Source organism: Pogona vitticeps, chromosome 4 (assembly GCF_051106095.1).
Source record: "Pogona vitticeps strain Pit_001003342236 chromosome 4, PviZW2.1, whole genome shotgun sequence".
Taxonomy (NCBI): domain Eukaryota; kingdom Metazoa; phylum Chordata; class Lepidosauria; order Squamata; family Agamidae; genus Pogona; species Pogona vitticeps.
The window spans coordinates 187,965,332-187,990,157 of NC_135786.1; the positions used below are offsets into that span (position 1 = coordinate 187,965,332).

At 40.6% G+C, this 24,826-nt stretch overlaps 1 protein-coding gene across 1 annotated transcript in view; it reads right to left on the minus strand.

Moving 5' to 3' along the window:
- The window catches only part of CHST9 (carbohydrate sulfotransferase 9), a 79,621-nt gene extending 60,159 nt beyond the window's left edge, over positions 1-19,462 (minus strand). Inside the window, exon 1 of the mRNA XM_072998881.2 lies at positions 19,309-19,462. The gene's annotated coding sequence lies outside the window, so the exon portion shown is untranslated. The remainder of the gene's footprint in view (positions 1-19,308) is intronic.
- Positions 19,463-24,826: the final 5,364 nt, after the last annotated feature.

Below are 24,826 nucleotides of genomic sequence, written 5' to 3' on the forward strand. Positions count from 1 at the left end.
GCTGGGCAATCCAAATATGATACAGAAATATAAGAATACTCTTTTGGTCAAAAGTTGCTTGGACAGAGAGGCCACCCAAAACCTCAACTCTTATGCACAGCTACATGTCCAGGGCTCAGAACATCCAAGAAAACTGGACAGAGAGTATCCAAGATTGAAGTTTTAATGCTTACTTATAAGGCCCTAAACGGTTTAGGACCTCGATATTTGGCGGAACGCCTACTCCCACCCGGGTCTACCCGGATCACCTGCGTGAGTCAGGAGGTGAGGCTGAGGAGCCTGACGCCGAGAGAGGCCCGGAAGGAGAGAACATGAAACCGGGCCTTCTCGGCGGTGGCTCCTCGCCTCTGGAACAATCTCCCTCTGGAGATTTGTGCGGCCCCTACGCTGGGCATCTTTAAAACCCAATTAAAAACATAGCTATTCATTCAGGCCTTCCCTCCAGCCAACTCCTGATTTTCTTCTTTTTATGTTCTTACTTCTTATTTTATTGTAGTTATTGTTGTATTATTATATATCTGTTCGTTTTTATTGTTTGATCTTATACTGGAAGCCGCCTAGAGTGGTCCGGTGGACCAGATAGGCGGGGTACTAAATAAATAAATAAATAAATAAATAAATAAATAAATAAATAAATAAATAAATAAATAAATAAATAAATAAATAAATAAAACTGTAATGTACACTTACCTTACAGGCTTAACGCCAAGATAAATGAAACTGAACTGACCTCTTAGGAGGTGGAGTGAAATATAAGTGTATAATAGCATGGGCAGCCAATCCAAGCTGTACACATCTTGAACAACATGGATACACTCTAAGTAAAGTCAGTGCTAGCTCTAATCAAAGGACAAAGTTAGCTTGGCAAGGTACAGTATATACATTGAGGATTTATTTTTTATTTGCTAACTTTATAGTCATTGATTTGAGCTGCACAAGGAACAACACTATTAAGAGCCGCATTCTCACCGGTAGCTTCAAGTGGAGCAGGCTCAAGCCCAAAGCTTTCTGAAGAATAATCTTACTTACAATACAGAGCCCGAGGAAAAGGAAATCATTAATTTAAATGCCCTTCACCTGCCACTCAAAAGCAGCAGGATGTTAGAGTTACAAAAATACAATACAGAACCTTTTGTAGAATGCAAGGGAAAGTAAAGCTACTTAGATTGCTTTTAAATTCTAGCACACTATAATTCAAATCAGTATCGTATGAAGGGAGTATTAAATTGCATATTGAAAAGGCCCAAACCTCTCCTGACAGTCGGTACAATAAAGCCCTTGGAAACATTACTCAGAGAAAAGTTTCCAGCAAACTAAAGCAAAAGTAATAAGATAAAATAAGGCACTTGGGAACAATCATTTGGGGGGGGGGGGAATGATGTTTTGCTTGTCATTCTGATAGACAGGTTTCTATTTCTTAGACTTCTGTCTCCACACGGAAACATGCCTATAATCTAAACTTATTTTAGATTAAGTGTGTAACACCATGGACTCTCCATCAATTTCAGCCTTTCCTGTTTTATTAAGCCAAGTGCTCTCATGTAAATAGCACATCATAGGAGTTATTTATTTATTTATTTATTTATTTATTTATTTATTTATTTATTTATTTATTTATAGGCAAAAGCATATAGAAAATTTAAAGGCTATATAAAAACTAAGTGCTGCAGAATGAACAAATGTCAAGCTGTGGCAGCTTATGGGTAAACTGCAAAATCACTGAAGGTAACCCACGTACATGGGTCTTGGGTTCAAATATGTTTATAGAGGCTCTGCTACTCTGATGCTAGAGTACAAGCAAGGTTTGCCTTCTGGCTGCCTGTAGAGAGAGAGACCTGCCTTTCCCAACTTCCGGACCTCAGGTATTTTTGGATTACAGTTCCCATCAACCCACAGATGATGGTTGTTGTTCAGCAACATCTGGGAACCAGCGCTATCAATATTGTGAAAGAGAAATAGTAAAGGGCAGAATAACAACAGCTAACTATTTTAGTTAGAACAAGCACCTGTTCTAACAATCTGCTGCTTTACTGAGGATCCTAGATTCAGGGTCAAACTACATGTTACATCTTGTGCTGCATTTTGATTCTGAAACAAGGGTAGGCAAACCTTGCTTGCCTGTGTGCTCTATGCAGCCCTACATCTTGCATCATTCTTTCCCAAAGGCCAGGCTGGGAATTGGAGTCCACTTGGGAGGGCCTCAGGCTGCCTGCTTTGCTGTGCCAGTGTTCCATAGTCTGACAAAGATCAGTCAATATTTCATACATTCCTTTTGTAAAGGGACATATTTGCTTCACTGCAGCAAAGTGCTTGTACAGCAAATTTCCACATGAGGTGGATTTCCCTGATGATGAGAGTGATGACTAGAGATTTTGGGATGTATAGATTAAGGAGCCACTTTTTGAACATCTTACATCAAAAAACCCTTTTACCATAAATCAGAAGCACCATGGCAGCATATAATAACAAATATTGAAGAGAGAGTTTCAGAAGTCCTTTTAACAACTTGCTAGTGGCAGAAACCTAAGAGATTTTAAAACAAACTATTCTGATTGAAAAGTCACCTCCTGTTGTGTTTGACACAGGCGGCAATGATCTATATTACTGTCATAGTCAGGATTTTAATGAAGCTTACAAGCACAGGCTGTAGATCAGAAATCATTGCATTAACTGCAGTAATTAATCAGGCTGACACTTTCTGGAACGTTATATAGAATAATAGCTGTGAAGCTACATCTAACGTGCAAATAGTCTGAGCTTGAAGTGTAAAGTTTAATTAAACCTCTGCCTAAGCCCAATATAATATAAATACCACATGTTTTAATTAGTGTTGCTTCTGCCAGAATTTTTTAAAGAGGAATTGCAGGCTATGTTCAGTTTGATCAAAGTGAAATAGTGTTCCAAAGCAGTAGCTGTATTTCATGATATCTGTACTGCTACAGAAAAAGCTGTTGCATTTTGATCTGGCAGTTGTTTTAATGGTATCAGTACCATGCCTACAAACACTGTTTAGTTCCTCTTTTCTGCTAAGACAAGGTGGAGGGACAGCCCTAATTACAGGAAAGCCAAAAAGAAAGAAAGGCAAGCTTTAAAATGGAGTTGGAAAAGTAATTTTAATAAAAATTGTAAAACATATTTCTAGGGGCACTTCTTCGGCAAGAAGGGGAGAGAAACATGTAAAGAGCTGTAACACAGGGTATATATTTTATATACAGCCGCTCATTAAAATTCACCACTAATTTTTCTTTAAAACAACTTTTAAAAAGTAATGCTTTGGAGTTTATTGTTTAATAACTAATCATTCTTCTGGCCACAAAGATCTTTAAAGCAGTTTACAATGAAATTTTTAAAAAATTAAAAACAGCTTTAAATTGATTATGAAATCCAAATTTTAAAACATACTTTCAAAAACCGAAAGCCAAATGATTCCAAAAACTGAAAGCCAAATGATTCTACAGTTTCAACTGCCATTGGGAAATAAGTTAGGCTGATTTTAACCTCAGTTTTCTTCAGAGGGATTTCATGGTCATGGTACTTACTACTTTAGAGAAAACTCTGTCTCGTGTACTTGCCACTTCCTAGATATGCAACAAGGGCTCTGGAACAGGATAATGGACATGGTCTCTGGTAAAGATCTCACATTCCAAGCAGGGCCATTGGGGAGATGTACACCTTTCAGATATGCTGGTCTCGAGCCATTTAAATCTTTATAGATCAAAACCAGCTCCTTGAATTAGCTCAGGAACAAACTGGAAGGGAGAGCAGCTGGTTCAGGGTAACTGATATATAGTCTTGAAGTACATATGAGACCAGGTCTGGATGCCGCATTTAGCACTAGCTGTAACTTCCATATACTTTTCAAAGGCAGTGTCACATGGAGTGTATTACAGTAGTCTAACCAAAGCATCTCCTGGAATCTAACTGAATCCCATGGAAATAATCTATCTGTACAAAAGACATTTAGAGTTATGAAGACTTTCTGCCCAATTCATTTGAATGACTGGTTGTACATATCTTCAAAACTGTATACTCCATGAATCATTGCCTGATGTTGTTACCCAGAGTAATTCTGTCCAGGGGCTGGTACATGTCCTTAGAGATATTACAGTCTTTCCCTTCACTAAACTACCTGTCATGCCAATGTCATTTTAGAAATTACTTGAAAACTAGACTAATTAGTTCCTATTAGGATGATCAGGGCAGCCTTTGTTTTTTAATGAAAAACTTCACGGGCCAGTTGGAGCTCAGTGTGAAGTCTCTTGGCTTCTTGCCATTATGGCAATGAAGAAAAATGCATGTGCAAACAACAGCAAAATGAAGGGCAGAAGACTACATGGAATCAGCTGACAGCAGAGTTTCCTCAAAAAAATCTATAGGGCAGGCGGGACAGCTCTCATCAATGCAGCTGCTCTAGTTTCACAAATCCCTAGATGGATGTGGTTGTTCATACAGTGATGCTATTATCTCTGGTAACAGAGCTGAGGCAGTTTTTGACTCATCTTATTTCGTGCTTTGTCTGAAATCACTGACACCACTGAAGAAAACAAATCTCACTCTAACCCAACTTTATGTGATGCTGCACATCCTCAGCAAATGTGTGCCATCACAAATTGGTGCAATCTGCATCTGGGGACATGTCTGCCTTGAGCTAGGACTCCAGAAATCAATAGGAAAAAGAGAAATTTGCTCCATGGGATTAAGACCAATCTTTTGCTCGGGCAAGTCCTGTGCTAAAGATGTCTCTTTGTTATGCAGCTCTCCTCCTGATAGAAAGAGCAGTTTTGCAAACAGGAAATGGGGGTTCATAATGATTGTAGGATTGGAGCTAGAATGTCTTTTTAAAAAGTTCCTAGTCAGAATATGCAGTGCTAATTCTGCTTGATGGCTTCCCCCCTCCAAGATATTATTTAAAGTTTTAGAGTGGGTTGGGTCCTGAACCTTGGGGGATTGAAGATGCAATCTCCATGCTCCTATTTTTCTTACAAAAATGTATTTTTAAGGTAAATCCTCTTGTGCCCTTTTATGGCCAACTTTTTTTTAAAAAAATTGTGGTGCAGGGACCCTCATAATATTACAAAATTGCTCTCATATCCACAGACAGTACAAGGGACTTTCCCAGACAAAATATTTTTACAGGAAATTTTACAGTTGTTTGTAAGTAGGAGGAGTGGTGGCAGCCCAACTGAAAACATCTGGAGGGCCACATGTTGCTAACCTCTGTAGCAGAGGAAGACTGGCTCTTACTGATTGCCGCAAGAATGCAGTAAAGTAGTTACCAATTTTAAGAAATACTACCCTGTTTCCTCAAAAATAAGACCTAACCTGAAAATAAGCCCTAGTATGATTTTTCAGGATGCTTGTAATATAAGCCCTACCCTAAAACTAATCAGGGACGTGGTGGCGCTGCGGGCTAAACCGCAGAAGCCTGTGCTGCAGGGTCAGAAGACCAAGCAGTCGTAAGATCGAATCCACGCGACGGAGTGAGCTCCCATTGCTTTGTCCCAGCTCCCGCCAGCCTAGCGGTTCGAAAGCATGCAAATGCAAGTAGATAAATAGGGACCACCTCGGTGGGAAGGTAACAGCGTTCCGTGTCTAAGTTGCACTGGCCATGTGACCACAGAAGATTGTCTTCGGACAAAACGCTGGCTCTATGGCTTGGAAATGGGGATGAGCACTGCCCCCTAGAGTTGAACACGACTGGACAAAAATTGTCAAGGGGAACCTTTACCTTTACCTAAAAATAAACCCCAGTTAAATGAAAACCTGCCCTCCACAAGTGTGCAGCAACCAGAAGAAGATGATATGACTGCATTTGAATAAATGTAGATTGTTGTACATGGAAAAAATTAAACATCCCCTGAAAATAAGCCCAAATGCCTTTTTTGGAGCAAAAATTAATAATAAAAAATTAATTACTTTTGGGAAAACATGGTATTTGAAACACTCCAGGTGTAATCACATGAAATTAAGAATACTAAGATTCCAATGTGATTCTCAAATGACACTGGAATGGAAGACACTTCAACGTATTATCCCCACTCATTGTTTCAATGTATCATTTCTACTCATTTCTATCTTACAATGCAAAACTTTAACCCAGCTTAGAAGAAGCTGATTAGCCAAACAGCTACTTTACTTCATGCATGCAGTAAATGTTTTATTTATATTCTGCTTTTCCATAAATATGCTCAAAGCATTTTGTAAATAACCAAACCAAACAAAAACACCATCCATCCCTATTGATATTAAAAACAATCAGAACAATTTCATAGGCACATAATAATGCAACAATAAAAAAACAATGAAGTAATGAGTGAACAATTATTTAATGTTTTATTAAGGACAGGACAGCTTTTTATGGGAATACAAAATTGTTGCCAATGTTATGGGAATACAATCGTTGTCAATTTCAGGTGCTGACAGGAAGAAGGTGAAATACCCCCTGGCACAAATTGTAAATAACAGTGTTGTCTGGAAAAGCAGCATCAGAAAGTGCTCATCTGAAGTACAGCAGAAAGGAACACAGTCACTCCCAGGGCTTGACACCAAGAGAGTGAAACACAGACTGAAACTAGTCCACATTGTAACATTGGACAAGATTCTATCAACAGACAAGGCCTGAATAAAAGAAAACAATAAAAATAAAAATACTGTGGCATCTCAAAGACCAGCAGATTTATTGTAGTGTGAACTTTCACAGATTGTAGTTCACTGCTTCAAACACATGAACTGAAATACTTAGTTACAGTACATGCACAAGTATACACTGTGGGGATTGAGGTAATAGTGAAGATGGTTATGGGCACAAGAAATGTCATTTGAAAATGACAACAGAAATATTAGCACCGGAAAAGAGCTTTAAGGAAGCATATTAGAGAAACATCTTGTCATAGCTAGAATAATTAACTATCTGACATGGGTTGTCTTTTGAGGTGCAAAAATGTTGACCAAGAAAGTGGCTTGCATCTGTTCTGAATTAACTTCTGATCCTGTGCCCAGAATCTATAACTACACACGCATGTACATAGCAAGTGAAGAATCCTGCTTCTTTATTTAAACCTTTTGACACACTCTGGAATACGTGAATGAAACCTGTTTATTTATGTATTTATTTTATTAGGTTTATACCCCGCCCATCTAGACTGGGTCTACTCTGGGCAACCTTCCTCAGCTGTCTTCCGCTCTAATTGCCCTTTGTTTGTTTTTTTGTTTGTTTTTTCACAACAGTCACTTCCACTGCCCTTGAAGTTGAAGTGTTCTTAAGGTGGTTTTTGTGTCTATTTACACTCTTGTACATAGATTGCTCCATTTATTCTGTGCAGTATGCAGAGAGGCACTGCTGGCAAAGGCTGGCAGAAATCATGTTGACAGATCAACAGGTACATGAGCGCCTCATACTATGAGTAAGAAGACTGAAGCTGTAATAGCATTACCAGACCAGATGTGGGGACATCTGGTTTGTGGCAGGGTCCTGTTCCTGTCTTTTTATCCATGTTGTGTAGCCTATTGTGTGACAAAAATTATTTCTGGCTGTTAAGTGACTGCAGGCCAGCCCTCCAGAGTCCTGGAAAAGGGAAGTATTATTGTCCAGTATGGCTGTAGACTAGAATTGGGAACTAACCCATTTAGTTTAATGGTTTGTGCCAGTTCATTTATTGGCCAAAGAGGTGTTTTTGGACCTTCAAAGCCCTACCTCCTCCGATGAGCACCCACTCACTCAAAGACAGTGGCCTTACTTCCATCATTTGCCTCCTCTGGGCACTGCCTTTGAGTGGGCGCCTGCCAGAGGAGGCATGGCTTTGAACTGCCGACACCTGTTCGGTCAATACATGAACTAATACAAACCACTGAGTCAGCAGTTCATGCCCATATCCATCTTCACTGAGAGAGCGTTTCTGCTATTTGTGAGTGGTCTCAGTTGGGAGCTGTAGGTGATTACCCATGGTGTTGTGTCCTTTTCTCTTCCGGATCTGTCTTCTAATAGGTTATTCCTGGTTATTTCTTCTGCTCCATTCATTTGTTTTTTTCGCTTCATCCAGAGAATGTCAAAAAACTTAAAGACTTAGGATTCTTGTCTCTCTATATGTACATATTAATAAGCAGTTTTCTCTACTGCCTTTTATACAGACAGCATTACTAAACCTGGCTACAGAATCAGAAGCTGATTCAGAAAAGTCACAAACCAATAATGTACCCTTTGTGTTAAATGCTGTCAAGTTGGAGCTGACTTACAGAGACCCTAACAGAACTTTCCAGGTAAACAGAATATTTAAGGAGTGGTTTTTACCAGTTCCACCATCCCACCTAGTGAGTTTCTATGGCCAAATGGGGATTCAAACTTAGATCTTTTACATAAACTTGTGGTTACATTCTTTGTGTTTGAGGAAGAGGATTGTATGCCACAAAAGCTCACATTGAAAGAAATCTGTTATTCTTTAAAGTGCCACTATACTCTTCTTCTTCTTCTTCTTCTTCACAACCAAAATCCTGTTGGGACACTAAGTGTGTAGACTGCCTGGGTGTAACTCCCTGCAAGATTCTGCAGGTGTGACTTTATGCTATGTCAAGTGCAACAGGATTTCAGCCAATATGAAATTGGCTTGGTGGTTCAGCATGCTTTTGAAAACAAGCTGTGACAGGAAAAGGAAATCTAATGGATGTAAGCACAAGAATAATTTTGTTTCCATAATGGCAGGCAATGAACAAATCTACTTTATATAAACTGAGTGTTTTTATGAAACAGAGTTAGTCCAATCTTAAACATGCTTCTACAAAAGTTAAGCCTCACTCATGTTCTATGGAGCTGTCAAATATCCAGAAGCAATTACATGTATAACCAAAATCATGCATAACTACATAGATATGGTAACTTCTGGAAGCACATTATCCCATAAGTACCACAGTCATACAACTCAATATGCAACTGATAATGTCTACAGTAATTTCCTAACCTGAGAAAATTCACCACCAAATGTTATACCATTTGTACTATGCCAGGATAACCAAGTAAGAGCATTTGATTCCAGAGCAAAGATTATCACATCTCTCTTCCTACTGTATACAAAAGACATGTTGGGGAACAACAATGGTCACTTATAGCACAGCCCTGCCTGGGTAACTAGAACCACAACTTGAGGAAGAGCTGAAATAAGATCTTAAAAGCTTCAGGATGGTCTCGCACTCATTTATTTTTAATATCTGTACACATTCTAAGACCCAAAATATTGAGTTACAGTTGTCAGGTATAATTAAACAGTCCTATCTTCCATTACTCTTAATTATTTTTAGTCCTTTCAATTTCATTCTCAGCTTTGGGCATTTCAAATGACAAGATGGAAACCCAATAATATCAAAATAGAATTACATATTCTATACAAGAGCCTTTAGAGAGAAAAGAGCCCAGATCACATTACACAGAATGGGCCTCTGTTTCTTAATTATATGCAGCTGTTGCTACTCTATCTATTGAAACACGCTTGTTCCCAGAAAGAACACTTTTGCAATAGTTTAGAACAGTGGTTTCCAGATGCTTTGACATCAAGCCTCTTTCTCATCTTTGACAAACCCTGGCATCTCCTCACCTCTCATTTAGCATCATCCAACCTCCTTTTAATGCAAAGTTTGGTTTGTAATTTGAAATTAAAAATAAACATGCAGATCTTAGTAAAAAACAATTAAGTGCAAATAGTTTTTCTTGAAGCAGAGCTGTTAAAAACTGCATCTACCTTAAGAAATAGAAAAATAATAAAAAAAGATTTAATGTGAAGAATGCTGCTGCATCTCATAGTTCCACACACCCCCAAGTTGAATTTCTTCATACCCATCTGAATGGAGTCCCACCCACACCCACCCCGGCCATTTGGTTGACAATGATATGAGTTTTGCCAGGCACTTTACAGAAAACATGTTGTGTTCAACGTAAGGGTCAAGCATGCCCACAAAAAGAGAATGCACTAGTCTTAACCCCTCTGACATCACTTTGCTAATGAGAAAGTGCCGAGTTTGCAGAGGAGGGACTCCTCCTTGCACGGAGGGCTTCATGGGTGTGAGAATCTCAGAAAATATCAGTTCTGGTTTCCTGCAGAGACACTCCATAATTCAAAGAGGTGCTCCTCTTTTGTTGCTTTTTGTGCGGCCAAAATGACAATGGATTGGGTGAAGCCTCCTCACAGGTATACTTACAGTGGATATAAAAAGTTTATACACTCCTGTTAAAATGTTAAATGTCTCTGATGTAAAAAAATGAGACAAATATAAATCATTTCAGAACTTTTTCCACCTTTAATGAGACCTATGAACTGTATATACAGTGTACACACTGTGCACACGGTGTGCACACAGGTTCAACCGTATTATTACAGTTTTTTATTTTTACTTCCCTCCACCTAAAAGATTTCAGTTTGTTGTTCAACTACGTTGTATAGTTCATAGGTCTCATTAAAGGTGGAAAAAGCTCTGAAATAATTTATTTTTGTCTCACTTTTTTACATCACAGACATCTAACATTTTAACAGGGGTGCATAAACTTTTTATATCTACTGTAATGCTTGAATAGGGCTCAAGCCAGAATAGGGCTAAAGCCACTGACTATATGCTAAGCCAAACAGTATTTCAATGAACTGACATTGTTTTCAAGTGACTTGGGATGCCAGATCTCGCCTTCAAGCAGCTGCATATAAAAAAGTAAATAAAAGAGAGTCAAACAAGCCCATATGAAAACCAGAAAGAATATGGGAGAGCTTGCTATGTAAAACATGGCAACAACCCAAAACAGGACATCTTGATGGCAGTGCACCATGCAAAAGGTGAGTTCACGGTGGAGAATTATAACTCTGTGCAACAGCAGTGGAAGGCTGCCTTTCAGACAGTGGCTTGCCATCTGCTGACCTCTCAGGGTCAAACTTTGTGTAATGCTGGAGATTTCTCACAGTGTCTTCCCCATTTTATTTACTGAAACACAGATGTGGAGGACTGCCTGCTGGCTCAAAGCCAGGGCAGCAGTGAAGGGTTTACTATGAGACGGGCCCCATGGTTTACTGAAAAATGTGTGGAGCACGGCAGAGGAGAAGGAGGTCATTTGGCAAAGTGATACAGCAAAAAGATTTAACCCTCTTTCCCAGAGCAGCTACTGCAAGGGGATACAGGTCTGCCAGTAGCTGCGTTTCAGTTTTCAATTAGACAGGTCCAGAAATACTTGTCTCGCGTAGTGTGTAATCTGACTCTTGATCCTTTTCAGCTAAAAAGGAGGAGGAGCCTCCTCAAATGTCTTACACGATGATGGCAATAAATGCATGCTGTCAAGTCAGTTCTGACTTATGGTGGCCCTCACCAAGTTTTTCTCGGTAGAAGTGGTAACATTAGGCATCTTAAAAATATTGTAGAGATTAGAGTTGTGCAAATTCATGCCTGGGAAATTCTGGAAGCTGTAGTCCCAGATCAAACATCCACACAACTCTGGTCAAGATGCACTTGTTCAGAGACAACTGTAGTGCCTACAAAATGATAAATTTGCCGTTAGTGAATTTTTAAAAAGCAATGTTGTTGGCAGCTGCTTTGTCACTAAAGTTTGAATATTTTCATTTAATCACATTAGACTCATATGTACAGATATAACGTCTGGAAAGTCCTGAAACGTGTCCCAGACTGCCTTGCCAACAGTAGCAAAGTTTATGATTCTACAGTCATAGAAATTACATTCTGCACTTATAACGGAACATGTTTTAAATCTGTCTATTCAAGAAAGAATTGTGTTTTTTTTAAAAAAATGGTGAAACATGAGGAAATCCAATGAAATGTGGCTGCCATTTCAAGAATTGTTCTTTAATTGCATGCTGATCTTGACTAGAGTCTCACCCATATACACTCTCACTTCCCACTGGTTTGCTTCATTTCTTTTATCTAACTTAATACTTCATTGTGTTAAAATCTTTTCATTGCTATCAAAATGAAATGATATCTGGTAGGGATCCTGATAGTGTAGGAATGTCAAAGGAATTGAAGTCAGGGGATATCAAAACAGTCTTCTCCTCCCTTCTGCATCCCTCCTGCACAGAGCAGACTTTCGCGTGCAGCAGAGGAAATGGTTCTCCATCATTTGTTCATAAAAGTGGAGAACTCTAGACTTGAGCCAGTGCTCTCCAAAGCTCACTGTACCGCAAATTCCAAGAGATTGTTTTACTAACCCAATAGAAAGAAGTGGATACCCCAAACTGAGCCCCAGCATTCCCTTTCCACAGTTCATACTAGTAAGAGTTTTAGTGTTTGAAGTTCTAACCAAACAAACAAAAAGTGCCTGCTTAAAGCAGTCAAAAGGAGGGTGTAACTACACAGCAGGGAAAACATGGTTTGATTCAATGTTTTTCCGACTGTGTCCCTACTGATTTCTGTGGGTAAAATGGCCACAGCCATCCACACTTTACAGGAGTGGTGGGCAAGGGCATTTCTGCTGATAGACAGTTTCCACCAGGATCCCCCTTCCTTTTGTCAACTTTTATATTATTATTTTTCTGAAGTGGCATAACACTTTCCTGGCACTACACTATGTTTGGCAAGCATAAGAAGTTTGAAAAATTGTTTGCAGAGAGACAAGAGGTGCTCTGCTTAGGGGAGAATACAGTGCCCACTGACACCATGTTCATGGACTGCAATCTCCAGAAGCCTTCACCACCAGCAATGTTGGGAACTGCAGGCCAAGAACACCTGGTTACCCAAGGTTGGGAACCACTGCCCTAGATAGACTGCAACTCCCATAATCCTCACCATTGACTGTGCTAGCTAGGGTTTATGGGAAATATAGGCCGCGGACATCTGGAAAGCCATAGCAGCCCATTCCCACAATTGTTCTCCAAGTTCCATTGAACTCAATCAGGTTTCCTTTCAGATGAAAACATGATTAGGATATTAAAAATAAATACATGAAATACTGCTTTAAAAGTAGCTATGTTAAGGAGCAGTAGATCCCAAGGCGAAAGAGCAGGGTGAATGTCCAGCCATAGGTATACATTTGTCAACTCACAAGATTATATAATGGTATGATGACTTGTACCATGAATAGTACAACGGTTTTGGTGGCCCAATGTAGGTAAAAAGGTGGAATAATACTGCAAGATGTGTAAGAGATGTTGAGTAACACAGATGAAACCATGACCTGGAGCTCCTTTGATACCTATGCCATTGGTGAGTTGCCCTTTTGAGAGAATAGGGACAGACACTGTAGGCCCCTTAATTAGGTCAGCAGGAGGACAGGCCCACATTTTAGTTATAATAGATTAAGCCACCAGGTATCCAGAAGTTATCCCTTTAAGGTCCACGACTAACAAGGTTTTGACTAGATAATTGATGCAGGTATTCTCACGATTGGGTTTCCCTAAAGAAGTCTTAACTGATCAAGGCACCAATTTCATGAGCCAAACCTTTAAAGAAATATGGCGATTGTTAAAGGTGAAACCTATCCATACAGTGGTGTATCATCCAAAACCAATGGGCTAGTGGAAAGGTTTAATAAGACGTTGAAAGTGATGCTGAGGAAGTTAGTATTAGAGAAACCTGACAGCTGGCATCTATTGACAGCCCCTTTGATGTTCACGATTAGAGAAATGCCCCAAGCATCTACTGCATTCTCACCTTTTGAAATGATGTATGGATAGAATCCTAGAGGGATATTAGGTTTAATGAAGGAGAAGTGGGAGAACAGGAAGGGTGAGGCTCAGATAGTAGTACAAGTGATTGAAATGCGAAATCACCTGAATAAAGTGGCAGAAATGGCTAGAACACAATTACAAAAAGTACAACAAGGGCAAAAGAGGCAATATGACTTAAAGGTTAATCCCAGACAATTTAGGATGAGTCAAAAGGTCTTGCTCTTGCTACCAGCAGAAAATGCTAAACTTTTCACAAGGTAACAAGGCCCTTATGAAATACTCAGGTACATAGGACGAGTAGATTATGAAATAAGCACGCCAGATAAGAAGAAAAAAGTGGGCATATTTCATGTAAATTTGTTAAAAGAATGGAGGGCAAGAGAGGTATTTTTGGTAGAACCAGAAGAAGATGATTTAGGTCCTGAGGCCTTAGTCTGTTTCCAAGTGACACAAGAACTCTCCATAGGAGAAGAATTAAACCTAGAGCAAATTAATCAAGTTAGGTGAGTAGAAGAATTTAAAGATGTTTTCTCCAATAGACCAGGCTTAACCACCTTGACTGAACATCAGATTAATACAACACCACATGTTGTAGTTAGGTCAGAAGGGAGGAATTGGCTGCATCACCTGAAAGAGACAATCAATCGAGAAGTAGAAGAAATGTGGGAATTAGGTGTGATAGAACTATTCTACAGTCCATGGAGAAGTTACCCTGTAGTAGTCCCCAAACCAGATGGAAATGTAAGGTTGTGTATCGACTTTAGAAAATTGAATGAGGTATCCAAGTTTGATGCTTATCCCATGCCTAAAGTGGAAGATTTGTTAGAAAGACTTGGGAGAGTAGAGTTCTTGTTCTCTCTAGATTTGACAAAAAGTTATTGGCAAATCCCATTAAGACCAAGCAATAAGAAAAAGACTGCTTTCGTCACACCCAAAGGATTATTCCAATTTACCTGTATGCCATTTGGGTTACATGGAGCAGCTGCTACCTTTCGGAGATTAATGGACAAAGTCTTAGAACCTGTAAGAACATTTGTCATTGCTTATATTGATGATATTTTAATTTATAGCAACAGTTGGGAAGAACATTTGGAATATTTAGAGAAGGTATTGATGGAGCTGAGGAAAGCAAGACTCAAGGTGAATCCCTCTAAATGTAAGATAGCAAAAAGGGGAGTAAAAATTTTTAGGATTTCAGGTAGAACAAGGAAGAATTCAGCCAGTACAGGATAAAGTAGATAAAATATCAGATTGGTCACCACCTAGGAATAAGAAAGAGGTCCAACAATTTTTAGGATTAGCAGGTTATTATTGCCAGTTTACACCTAACTTTGCAGAAATCGCGGCACCCCTTACTGATCTAAGAAAAGAGGAAATCAGAGAATAAGATGAGGGTTCCCAGAACAAAGAGCGTTTGACCAGTTGAAAAAGATGTTGAATTTTTTACAAAGCAGATATGCTCCTGACTTCAACATTCCCTTTATAGTACAGACAGATCCTCAGATAGAGGAATAGGTGCTGTGTTAACCCAAGTTCAAGAAGGTACATATAGAATATCCTGTCATGTATTTGAGTAAAAAATTGTCACCCAAAGAACAAAGGTATGCTACTATAGAAAAGGAAGCACTGGTGGCAAAAGTAGCTAAGATATTATTTATTGGGAGCTTCTTTCACTTTGGTTACCGACCATGCCCCTCTACAATGGCTGAACTGAATGAAAGATACCAACCCAAGATTGACTAGGTGGTATCTATGTTTACAACCATTCACATTTAAGGTTCAATATAAGAATGGTAGCACCCACGTTGATGCTGATTATTCTTCCTGACAGGGTGCTTGGGGAACCACAGTGGAGGAGAGGATGGCACACTCATGGGGGGGACATGTGAAGGAGCAGTAGATCTCAAGCCGAAAGAGCAGAGTGAGCCATCCCTTCAGCTAGAGATGTCGGAACAGGAGAAAGTTATAGAAGCAGGGAAGACAAAAGAAATTAAGGAGTAGAAAATAACGGAAGGAAAGAAAGAGGGATCAAAGGAGAGCTGGTGGAGGAGAGCTAGAAGAGGGGAAAGAGTTAATTCTACCCATGTGGGAGGAGAAGATAGGGGAAATAGGTGGGAGGAGACAGTTAAATATAAGAGGGGGGAGAAGGGGGACAAAGAAAATTATGAGAGCGTATGGAGGTTGTTAGAGGACTTTCCAAATTTGAAGATAGGAGGGTTACTACCTGATCCAGAAAAATCTAAAGAAAAGACCTTGGTCGAAGCCATAGAATGGACAGTTGTGGTTTTCCCTCGAGGACAGGGTCACTTGAGGAAGGTGATTTGACCGGACCTGTCCTTCAACCATCTACAGTGGGGTCTTGACTTAAGAACGGCTTGAGTTAAGAACATTTTGACTTAAGAACCATTCTCATAGGAAAATATTGACTTGACTTACATACTTAGATTTGAGTTAAGAACTGAAAAAAACCACGTGGGAGGCAGGGAAAGTGCAAAATGTGAACTTTCAGTTAACTGTTGGCCAGTGAAAAGGGTGCCTGTCTGCTTCCTCACTCCTCCCAGCGTTTAGAGAGTGGATTGGGAGACAGTCTTCAGACTGCCTGGTACTGTACTGCCTGGACTGTATTTTCCCTGCCTTCCCTGAACCTTTCTTGACCTAGGGGAAAAAAAGAAACAAAATATCCCCCTCTAGTGGTCGGAGGTGGAATAGCAGCTTCCCATTAGTTTCTATGGACGGAAAAGAGCAGATACGGATCAAATGGTTTTCAATGCATTCCTATGGGAAATGCAGATTTGACCTGAGAACTTTTTGACTTGAGAACCGCCTTCCAATACGGATTAAGTTCTCAAGTCAAGACCCCACTGTACCTCCGGAGGGAGATTGGGCCAGACACCCATGCTGTGGGACAATATGTCCAGAGTGCTCCATTGAGGAAGCCCACAGATCGGGAACGTTTTGAATCAGTCCCGCAATGAAACTTGTTAATTTACAGACCAAGTTATCATCTTCCCAAATTGAACAGTTGCCTGATCTCAGTTGTTTTGAACTGTTAAAAGTTATAGTAGATTCACAGAATGTCCAACTGAATAAATGTATTAATGTTCAAAAAGAGACTCAGTTATCATTTCCTGCCAAAAAAGAGGAACTGCTCCCAACTTTTAATGAACCCAATCACAAGCTAACACTGCCTTTTTAATTAAGGGAAACTTAGTTGCCTATATAAGTTGTAAACAGCTCTGCAAATGTTTAAAGATTAACAAAATTTTGAAGAAATGACACTTTTAAAATGTATGTGCACACACACTGCAACAAGAAACATTTTAGAAAAGATATTCTAACTTATAAGAGAGAGGAGAAAATGCCTTGCTTTCCTGCAGTTTTTCAGCACGAAAAGTAAAAAAAAAATGACTTGCCAAATTGGAGCAGCTTTTTCGACAGTCAAAGTATTCGATGACCAATCTATGTGATTAAACTGACTGAAGTTTTGATCATAGTTATAAGCAGATCTCATTTACTGTACTATATAAGTCAATTATAAAAAGACAAGAGATAAAGCATGATGTAATTGTGAATTTGGTTCTGTCACATTTCTGATGACAATAAAAATGGTTTAGTAGCATCTCAAAATAAATTCATTGTTGTATACACTTTTGTGGACTATTGTGAATCTTATAGTCTGCAAATAATTATGCAGTAATTAACTTATTCGTATTTAAGGCGCCAGAAGGCTCACGTTTTTGCTGCAACAGATTAACATGGCTACCTCCTGGAGACTCACGTCATCTACTTACATCACACTCTTGTACATGTCTATTCAGAAGTCAGTCTCATGGAAATCAATCAGGTTTGTTCACAGAAAAAGACAAACAAAATTACATCTGTGAGTAGCCCATTCTGTGTACCAAAAACAAACCAGTTTCTAACAGTTGTCACACCAAAGTCGGTTTTCAAAATGAAGTGAGCAAACTTGTTGAAGACTATAAATATCTGAAAAGGAGGTAAAGTAACCTGAGTTCTCCAAAAAGTAGGATTCTTAGTTTTTATCTCTGTTCCAGTCTTTACAATATTTCAGAAAGATTTCTGCCCTTGTTGCATACGTCCTCATATTAACAGCATTTTGTGTTGAGATCAAACATTTAAATGTGTACAAGAGTATCTGAAAGAGTCAAAGTGACACTGTGTTTTAGAGTAGAATGAAAGAGGGTTTGTTTAACTTCAAGGACTTCTGCATTCCATCCTGAAGGACTCTATTTTTTTAATAGCAAAAGCAAACTTCCTTATATGAATTTCCTGCACTGGTTCATTCATTCTGTCTCCTATAATAGCATAACTGGTGCTCTTCATGCACTTGGGCTGCGTGAAGTCTGCTTAAAAGCACCTGCTACACTTCCACTAATGTCTCAAGTCTTTGAAGGGCTTCAGGTGCCAATCATCACTACAAGTAAAGTTTGTTTGAAAGAGGAGGTTTAGACCCTTCATTAGGGTCTATAAAAACTCTTTACACACATGGAAAAATGTGAAAACAAACCTGGTAACCAGCCTCTGCACTTAAGAAAGAAAATAGCTAATATGTTCCCCACAGCATTTTATTGGGGGAGGAGGTCCAAAAAGGAAATAATGTTGACGGGATCCTGCTGATGGCAAGACATCTTGAAGCCTGTCAGCAAGAGCTTCAGGGTTGCAATGCACCTGGAGATCATCTAGACAAAGTTCCCAACAGTGAACCTACATTGTTAACTGGCGGTTAGCTCAGTGGTTTAGGTCTCTGGTTGTGGAGACACAGGTTGGGAGTTCGATTCCCCACTGTGCCTCCATAGGATCCCTTCCAGCTCTGTAGTTCTAAGATTATATTGTTCAATGTCCAGACACTTGCAGGAAAAGCAGCACTTACCTATTACATTTCTGGCACACATAATACTTCACAAATGGTCCCCCCAATAACCTGAATAGTTCAATAAGTTAGGCCAGCACTCTATTGCAACTTTGCACACAGGAAAACAGGACTCCAAGGATACAGCAGCCTGCCCAAAGCAATGGACTCAGTTTGCAGCCTCAGTGAAATGAGGGTTTTCCCAGTGCACGCTCTGTATCCCTACGGGTTCAACCCCTAAGATTACAGAAAGCCTTGCCCACCTCCCCACTTTCCTTTTTCCTTTGCCAGGTTAAGAAATACGACCAGTGCTGCACCTGTTGAACTTCCGGCTCACTCAGAAACCAAAGGCAAGGGCAACAGGGAGGGCGCTGGCAGTCTTCGAAAGCTCACGGGCCAACATCAGGCTCTGTTTTGATCGTGCTTGGAAAAGGGGGGAGGAGCAGAGTAAAGTGAAAAGAAGGGAGTAACTCAAGCCACCTGGGTGGACCGACAAGCAGAGGCGACCAAGGGTTGAAAACGCCTCCCCTGTGGAAGGCAGTCACTACCTCGGGTGCCCCGGAGTCGTCTGAGGGGATCGGCCCCTTTCTTTCCCCAAACCCTCCTCGTTCACTGTCCAGGAACTGCAGCAAACAGAGGAGGGGGGGGGGAGAGGCGAGAGGGATATGTGGGCGCGACCAAGCATGCATGGGCCCCCTCCCCACGTGCTCGGTTCTCTAATACCGGGAAAGGTGCGGCGCGTTTACGCCGGTGCCAGAATACCTCCCCTTCCCGTCCCCCAGAAAGAGCAAAACTTACCATGCGGACGAGTCCGGATCTCGCCGCATCAAACGGCGGCAGGGATTCCCCAACTCTCGCTGGCTCGCCCTCCTTCGCCGCTCGGGTCCCGAAGCCCCGCCCTCCAAACTTCCCAGCCTACCCGGGGAAAGGAAGGCGGCCGCTGGCTCCGACGACCACCGCGCTCCTTTCTAAAGAGGGCCCGAGAGCCGCTTCGTTCGCTCTGGGGCGCTCGGGCGCGGAGGAAGGGCAGCCCGTGTCCGGCTGCCGGGCGCGAAGGGCGCGCCTCCTTTTCGCTCGAAGGCCCCTGGTCTCCTGCGCTCGCAGCGCGGATGGACTCTCTGCAGGAAAGCGTCTTTTTTCCGGGCCTTCCCCCCCCCCCGTAAGAGCCACGCGAGGGGCAGAAATCCTGCAAGTGCAGAGCCCACGGTTCCTCTGTAGGTGAAAAGACACCCGCCCGCAAAAACAATAAGAACAAAGCAAACAAAAACCCCAATCCTTCATTTAATTAGGCAGGGAAAAGTATTAATAAACGTGAAACAAACAGAACGCCTAAAGCCTATTCATTGTGTTTGCGTGTTTCCCCTGGGAATGGGGACATTAAGGCTAAAAAACCGAGACATAAAAACCTTTGAAAATAAGTCTAGGTACGTTTATTTAGCGGGATGGCCCGTTACTCCTAGAACTGAAAACGAGAGAGAAATGGGTTCCATACCGTTTGGGGGTCTATAATTTAAATTCGGGAAGTCGTCCTTTCCATTTCTCCTGACAAAAAGCATATCTCAGCAGTGTTTTGGGGTTTTCCAGAAAGGGGCTCAAGAGGCACCCAGCAATTCCCCCCCCCCCTTTACGTTCTCATTGATAACCTGGCAAGAAAGCAGGCTCATCTCCTGGCTTCAGACCCTGTGGGATGATGACTTCTTTGTAGGGTCTAGGCTTGTTAGGGGATGTGATGAGGAATAGGAAGGCTGAACTGTTGAAGGAGAATGAAGAAGGGGTTGTTGATTTTTAAAAGTACAGAATGCTCAAGAAATTAGTTGTGTGAACTTATTTCGGTGTGCATAGTCCAGCTTTTTTTAAATTGCTGAATTTAATCAGAAGCAAAATTTAGATGAGGACAAGCAGCATTCCGAATCATGAACTGCTGGCACAGACTGCCCTCTAGAAGAGAAGCAGGAAGGACAGTAAAATGGCTGAGGTGTTAAACTCCGTGTGACATGTGCTGCCAAGAACAAGTCCCAGAGTTTTTAGCTCTTGCTGGAAGGTTTAGTCCAGGCAGGAAGAGTCAATAGGATGACAGAACAAGAATGATGTGCAAGCAATTACCACAACCTGGGAAAGTGCGGGTTGATCAGACAGGAAATCGATCACAGTTTGGACCACTGGTGGAGTGGGCCAGTGCAATCTGCTTCCCGGCGATGACCAGCCTAACCTGATCCTTGCTCAAGTTGGACTTTTTTGTCCAGCTGTAAGGCTTGTGCATTTTTGGGGGGTGGGTGGGCTGGAGCAATTCCTCAGCGGGTGGGAGGGTTGCTTTAAGGGAGAACAGTCCTGTTAAAGTGACCCTTTCCATTGCAATCAGGAGCATGCCTTTGCAGTCTGATCACACCCGGGGACCCCAAAGACAATGGGAGTCACTGCTGCTGATAAGATTTACCAGCTCCGTAACACACAAAGTTGTTCTCTAGTCTCCAATCTGTGTAGAAGTAAAAATAGTTGATAGATAATTTCAAGGACGTGGAATTGTGTCAAAAGTGTAAATGTCTGACATAGACATCATGTGCCACTATCCAACTGCCTATGAAGTGAAACAGGCAGGTAGAACACAGCAACAGCTTAAACAAGCTGAACTAAAAGAAGCCAAAAAGGACACAAATCAATGTATTTTATTTCTCTCCAGCTGGCACATATTTCCTTGCCAGGTTTTCAAGGAATCTGCACCCAGGAGGTCTGTTCAGCCCAACAGAGGTATCTTTGTCTTTTCTCAGGGGCAGACAACTCTGGTTCTCCAGATGTTTTTAGCTTATGTCTTTCATTAGTCCTAGCCTGAATCTAAAAACATCTGGAGGGCCACCATTGCCAGTCCTGTCATACAGTGCTATCTTAACAATGTGCTCAATGTAGTAAAAATAGGGACAAGCCCCTTTGCTGACCACAGTCTCCTAGTAGAAAAACTGTACTCTATTGGGCAGGCAGACCCACCTGATCACAGGGATCTACTAAAAGAGGAATCTGCCTGCAGAACTGTTCTGCTGTCTAAGATGTGTTGGCAAAAGAGGTTTGAAAGGAGAGCAGAAGGGCCACAGGGAGAAAGGAGCTGCATTATGCCAGGCACAAGGAAGGATCTGAGGCAGTGGAGTGTAGCACATGAAAAGCTCACACTGAAATAAATCTACCAGTCCTTAGGATAGAGTGCTTCCTATTAGGTTTGTTTATTTTTCTTAGGCGGGCTGAAACAGACTAGTACCAATAACTCTTAAAACTCTATTGTTTGCAAAGTCACTATGTGGCACTTATGTTTTGTTTAGCCGCCTAGAGTGGTCCTGACCTGACCAGATAGGCGGGATATAAATAGAATAAATTAATAATAATAATAATAATAATAATAATAATAATAATAATAATAATAATAATAATAATAATAATAATAATAATAATAATAATAATAATAATAATATGCAATAGGAACTGCATCACAAGTTCATTTTTTCTAAGACAAATATGCCTCCTTTTATATTTTACTAAGGATGGATAGGCACAGAGATGAGGACCTGCTGGGAGATTTCCTTCTCTCTCATTCTTTGAAGAAAGCAAAAGCATCTTCAGTCTGCACCTGAGAACATGTAATGGCATGTTTCTCACTGGGGTGATAAACGACTGTGATAGGCTCATGGCCAAACTGACTTTTTTTGGGGGGGGGATAATACTCCAAGAAAGTAACTTTTCCATGTTGTAACTATTATTTTGTTTGTAGCACTTCAGACTGACTGTGGAAAGTTTATGTGATGATCTTCTCTACATAAGGAAAGATGATGTGATGGAGAACAATTCTAGACTTTCTCGCTGTCATGCAAGATCTTGTTTGCTTTTTTAATATGCAAAGATTTTACTCTTATATTTTGATGTTGAGGAACATTCAGTAATAAGAAGTCTGCATATGAATCTATCAATTTTCATGAGCTTTGTTGGAACAGAACAACATTCAAATGGTGAGTGTTAGTCCTCCCCCCACTCTATGAAATCCAGAGTTTTCAAACATGGGGAGGGACCAGATTTGTTCCCCAGCTTTTGATGTCATAATACAACCTTTAGCTTTGCCCTAAAAAGGCTTTCTTCCCTCAAAGACTTGTGGAGTTATGGTGAAGCCAGATTAACCACACCTGCTCACCCCTCTGGGCTTTCAAGCAGCACCTTTCCTCTGGCTGCAGTCAAGCATTTCAGAAGAGATGAGCAGAACCAGAATCTCTTTTGCAAACATAATCTTAATATAAAGCAGATAAAGACTGAAGGGTTGAAATGGCTACTAATGCGCAAATGGCCATTCCAAGACCTACTACCCAGCAGAGTGGCCACATGAAATGAAGGACAGAACCCTGTATCTTTAATAGTTGGTGGAGGAGAAGATTTCAGAAAGTGTAGCTGTAAAACTTACTGAATTTCTGTTGTCCACCCAACTGTTCAAGGGACAGGTGCCCTGGCCTCCATTCATATGGCGGCCCTATATAAACTACAAGATGGAAGATTGGGGATTTCTCAGAACTCTTGCTTCCCACTCTATCTCTCAGCAGAGATGTTGCCATAGCACGAGATGGGTTTTGCATCATAGGCATGGACAATGCAGTTATTTTAATACATCCCTTCATTCTAATAAAGTTTTGTCTTGTTGCCCTTTTGTGTATGGCTGATGCTTCTTGGAATACCCGGAACATTATCTTTAGTGAACAAGCTTCAGTGGCTTGTTTCTACATGTCCCAGTTTGTTTTATATACTTATCTACAACAAATGTGTCGGGATTACTTCACACAGCAGCAATGAAAGAAATAAACTATTGGGGAGAAATGCATCTTTATCTGCATCCTGCAATGGTAAATAACAATTTATGCTGGCAAGCAAGAAGTTGAGGCTGGTGTGAATATTGTAAGCAAATACATTATCACTCTAAGTGAAATATTACCTGAAATATAGTATGAACTGAGGCACTGTTCTTAGGTAGCCTACATTTCTTAGCACCTTTCAGTTATACAATATCCCATATGTAACTCAAAAATGTAACTTTTAAGGCTGTGACTCCTAGAGATCTCTGACAAGCAAGTCCTATGGCAGTGCTGTCTGTGAGTTTTGTGGAATGGTAATCTGAAAAAGAAAAGAACAAACAACAACAACTTCTAAAATGACATTTGCTCTTAGACAGGGCATCTCTAGCTGTACTAAAGGTGACTGCTTCTCAAGTGTGTTGCTAGAGATCCAGAGATTTGTGGTAAATTCTTCTAATAGGGGACAGATCCAAACAACTGCTGCAGATGAAGGAGAGAGTTTTAAAAGTAATCTTCCTCTGTCCCATTTTCCCAATCCAGCCTTAATGTGGTAAAATGAACTGGTATCATGGAGTCTGTTAAGAAAGTTTTCCCTTTCAATAAATACCAACTATGGAGAACGGGTTTGTAATTGAGGGAAAACGCTCAAGGGCAGGATCAAAACCACATCTCATGCGGCAGTTCCAATCAGAATACTGTACATGTCTTCTGCATCATTGCATTTACTTTTCACCCCTTTCTTCAGTGGGAGGTTTAATTTCCCAGCATTCCATCTGGTTTGGCCCTCAACCAGTTGCCTCGCCCTTCATTAGTCTTGGTCAAGTCTTTACAAGAGACACTCCCGAAAACATGCTGTATGAGCAGAACATGAACAGTTATGGCTAGGTGAGCTCTGGCAGAGACACTTTGCTCAAATAGATGTTCTGGATGAATTAATTTATTTAATAATAACGCTTGGTATGATTGCCGTGCTTGTTAAACATTCAGAGTGCTTTGTGCCCATTAACAGATCGTGCAATCCTGCATGAGCTTACTCAAAGCTACATCCCATTCTGCTTATCATGACGTACCTAGATGTGTTTGCAAAGGAAGCGGAACCATATGACTCATCCTTTTAACAGCTCTAAACGACAGGATTGTATTATTGTCTTTGCATTATATATGTAGGGAGGAAAATGCCTTGCCTATGACAACTTAAACTGTATTAGTTAAAAAGTTAGATTTCAGCTAGGTTCTCCTGGACTATAGCTCTCATTTTTTCAGCCACTACGAACTACATCCACTATCAGTTCTACCTGGGCTAGACTAATCAAGTCCTATGCCAGTTAGAAGGAATGTTGGATTCAACAGTTTATGTGTTACAGTTTCCTTAAGGTTGTTTACAGCTGCTTATGGATGGTATATCAGAGAAAGAATGCCATAGAGACCAACTAATTTCCAATGCTATCTAGTTTAATTTTGATGATGATGATCTACTTTCATGCTATGTAGCATTTCAGGCAACA